The following is a 4,209-nucleotide window of genomic DNA, read 5'->3' as shown; positions in this document are numbered from 1 at the left end:
CTATACCAGGTTGAGATGCAAATGAGGAGACTTCACTCAGGCAAGTCTGCTGGACCAGACGGAGTGAGTCCCCTCGTCCTCAAGACCTGTGCCCCCCAGCTGTGTGGAGTCTTTCATTAACTGTTTAATGTAACATTAATGTAACATTAATTAATCTAATATTACTGTAATGTTCTTAATGTAACATTAAGAACAGTTAACCAGATGTTTCTGTTAATCCTCAACTCAGCGTTTCAGTCATAGACTATATCTTTTAGACTACTACTACCTCCACAGTAGTCTTTTAGACTACTACTTTTAGACTACATAGACTACTAACAAGCCTACAAACATGCAGCGTCATTCACCGCAGGTCTGTGTGTGCAGGTGTGTGTGCTGGAAATGAGTGGAGTCGTCTCTGAACCTTACTGTCTATGCTCTGAACTAACCATCAGTAGCTAGCTGTCAATGACAGAGTTAAGCAGGAGGGATGGCAGCTAGCTAAACGATGCTAACACGTGTGACTGTATTGTACCAAATAGCTATTTAAGTTATAATTCAGTGAAACTGACATTGATCCTAGGCTACATCACTGGCAGCCTCTGGCTTTTCCTCACATGAGGCTTGGCTGCCAATCTAACAACTAACTAACCAACTCCAGTCAACAAATCATCAGCTAACTTAACAACACAGGTATTTACCTCCTTTAAGTCGGACCTTTTTCATTTTTACATGCGGTTGGTCTCGGCCAACAATTAAATAGTGTCGCCTGTCCGCTTCTTTTCATGGCTGATGTCTCCACAGTTCAGTTAGCAAGCATTTAGTTAGCACCAGTGACTGCACTAACAAACACACAGCAAATAGTGAAAGTTCGTTAGAGAAAGCCGGTTGGGTGGGGGGGTTACATTACTAGATGATTGTGTCTCTCTGTGTTATTCCACCTTAATAAATGACTTCCTGTTAGCATTGAGTGCTTCTGTAGGACTAATGTAATTTTCATGGTTGGATCATTTAAATGAAGCTGGACTCAGATGCAGTAAATAAATTGATTGGTCATTAATGAATAAAGCTGGTCAAACACATCACGTGGACACATGTGATTGTGTGTTGTAGTATTGATCCCAATGCTGCTATCAGTCCTGGATCAATAACACTGGATGGATGCGTTCAGCATGGAGCCCTGAGCTGTGTTACAGACAAAAATGGAAACTGACAGGTCTGTGTCATTCACAGTCTGTAACACTTCTAAACAACAGAGGCTGACCCAAGTGCCTCAGAGCCAGGCACGCTCACATCACAGCTCTCTAAATAAGCCAGTTTCAAAATAAGAGCTGAAAGCTGTGTTTGCTTGTGATAGCTTCATTTTCAAATGATGAGCTTTCGACAATGGGTGAAACAGTAAGAGCATTTGGAGAGTTTGGAAACATCCCATTAAAAAAGAGAAATCAAACATTTGGATTCATTTTAATGAGCTCAGACTTGTTGAAAATGCAGAGGAGCTGGTTGTGAACTGAGCTTCAGAGAAACACAACATACTGATATTCACTGTGAAGCTTTGAGTGGAAAAAGACAGAAAAACAACATGTGGATCCTGGAATAATGGGAGCTTCCATCTTTAAAGGACTGAAGAGGAAGAAGTTTACAAGGAATCATTTAGAAGAGTTTCAAACATCAACTGATTGAATCCATGAATCTGAAAACGTGTTTGTGAGTGAAAGAGACAGACATGTACAGACTGAACTATCTGTTCAACAGTCAGAGTGTTTCTGTAACAGGAGACACTCTTTACACTCCACTCAGCACAGGGACACTGAGCCACCAGGAGACCAGAACATAAACCCAGGATAAAGAGTTTGAGTGAATGTGGTGTTGAAGGTGTGGAGGTGGATCAGAGTGTCAGAGGAGACTCTGTAGAAGGACAGAGTGCCAGCAGGACAGTCCACATACACTGCTGCTCTGTTAGAGACAGAGGAGGAGGAGGAGGAGGAGATGGATGTTACTCTGTTATTGTGCCAGACATAACGAGGACCATCATCAGAGCAGATCAGACTCCAGGACTGATCATTCCATCCAAACAAACAGTCATCACTGTCTCCTTTCCTTCTGATTCTTCTGTAACTCACTGATATATAACTCTTCCTCTCCACTCGACCTCCCAGTAACAGCGACCAGTCAGACCATTTCTACACAGCAGCTGATAACCCATCAAATCTGTCTGGATGATCAGGATATGACTGAACCTCCTTCACATGTGTCACCTTCCTGTTGTTGTCAGACAGTTGGAGGTTTGTGTACTGTGTTTGTGTCGATTGTGAGTTGACAGGAATCTGATGGAGAGAACAAACACAATCCAGCTGCAGTTATTGATCCATCATCTGTTCATTGATTGACACTTTGATGATGACTCCTGACATCAGAGATGTGAATGAGTGATGTGACAGTTTGAAGATGGTTGAATGTGTGCTGCTTTGTTTTCATGAATCACATTAAAAACACACTTACACTTCCTCAGACCTGGTCTCAACCATCGGACTCCAGCAGGCTCCACCCTGAAAGGAGGAGGGGGGTCAGAGCAGCACAGTCAGCATGCACACATGGACATTACATGGCTCTCATACACACACTGTTACACACTGATAAAGGAACAGTCCAACATTTTCACAAATAAATTTCAATCCATACGTGGATCAAACTGCTGATGATTTGGATCCTGGATCTGTCAGTACACCACTGTATTGAATGAAATATGACTGATTCAAACTGTCACCTTCATCATCGTTATATTGCTCTTCTATATAGCTGGATAGGACACCTCGCTGCTTTTGCTCACATTCATGACCATTACTAAAATGCAACTGCTAACTTTCGCCAACATTTGCCTCCTTTTTGGCTTTCCTTGAAGATCCATGCTTGCATAAACCAATGGATTATAACAATACGTATGGAACCAAACCCGAATTATTACTACTGCTGTAAAACATAATATGTTTGTCGGTGTGAAGCCAAACATAGTTAAATGTTTTAGGAAACACTGGTGAGACGCTTCACCAAACATCTAGCCTGTGAGCTGTGGTGAGGAAACAGACTTGCTGTACTGAAGTTTAGGGTTAATGAGCTCTCATCCTGTATAAATCACTAATAATAAGACAGACATTAACTGGAGAAATCCTCCTCCTGTTTCTGTGCTGTTTTTGTCATGTTTATATCATACAACTTGAGTGTTTCACCTTTGTTAAAGACCAACATTTGTGCAGGATCGTATGTCCTGTTTCCCCTTTTTCTGGGTGTTATTTGGCACCATTAGTGATACTGTCATTCCTGCTCCACCTGTTGTCCCAATATCATCGAATGAAGAATTAAAAAATTTTCATTCTTCATTGTAATGTGAGGAACAATATCTCTCCTGTGTGTAGGTCTGTTATTTTAGAAAGCTTTTTCATTTAATGTATTTATTTCACACTTGGTTCAACAGTTTCAACAGTTTTGTCCTTTCATACACACAAACCATAGTTTTTCTCACTATAACTCGCAACAACCATGCGTGAAAAGGAGCAGGAAGAAGAAAAGATTCTTAATAAACCCTGCAATTTAGAAATCAAAATGGGATTTTGAAATGTATCAAAAGCTTTTTTTAAATCAACTAATACCCCAATTGTGTATTTATTATTACGGGTTGCAGATGAAATATCTTCAATAAAGGTCAACAATGCTAATGCTGTTGTTAAGTCTAATTGTTGAATGTTGTCATTGTGTTTCTTAAATTTGTAAAGTCTTAGTTCAAGCAGTAGGATCAAAGCCATTCCTTTCATCCTGACCACCTCTCCAGCCAATTTGGTGCTGGGGGAGGCTGACGTGGGTTTTATTGCAGATACATTCTGGAGGTCACACAAACGTACCCCCATGACACACACACACTCACACATACTTGCACATGCATACAGGTGCACACACACACACACACACACACACACACACACACACACACACACACACACAGTGCCTTGTCTTAGAACCATTGGGGGGTTTTACAGTGGGAGGTGTTGTGTTGTATTGTGTAAACTGTAACTGTCATGGGAATAAATAGCTGCGAGGAGAGCTGCTCTTTGAAGGATTAGAGACAGGTGAGGAGCATTGCTCCGCCGCCTGGTTCTAACCAAAGCTTCCCTCGTTAGCAAGTTAAAGATGTTCTATTAAGTCTTGTGTTCTTCATGAGGAATAAGTCTCTAAACT

The 4,209-nt window shown here is 41.2% G+C and overlaps 1 long non-coding RNA gene across 1 annotated transcript; it reads right to left on the bottom strand.

The window, feature by feature from the left end:
- Positions 1-1,600: 1,600 nt before the first annotated feature.
- LOC121813891 lies at positions 1,601-3,836 on the bottom strand. The gene is made up of 2 exons (XR_006053946.1): positions 2,482-3,836; positions 1,601-2,306 (listed from the first exon to the last, which is right to left on the bottom strand). It is a non-coding gene; the product is annotated as an uncharacterized LOC121813891 (long non-coding RNA).
- Positions 3,837-4,209: the final 373 nt, after the last annotated feature.

The sequence above is a fragment of the Haplochromis burtoni genome, unplaced genomic scaffold (assembly GCF_018398535.1).
Source record: "Haplochromis burtoni strain Fernald_Lab_line unplaced genomic scaffold, NCSU_Asbu1 Contig_3269, whole genome shotgun sequence".
In the NCBI taxonomy this organism is placed as follows: Eukaryota; Metazoa; Chordata; class Actinopteri; order Cichliformes; family Cichlidae; genus Haplochromis; species Haplochromis burtoni.
The sequence above is the reverse complement of the archived record's forward strand: the minus strand, read 5'-3'. Positions and strand labels throughout refer to the sequence as shown.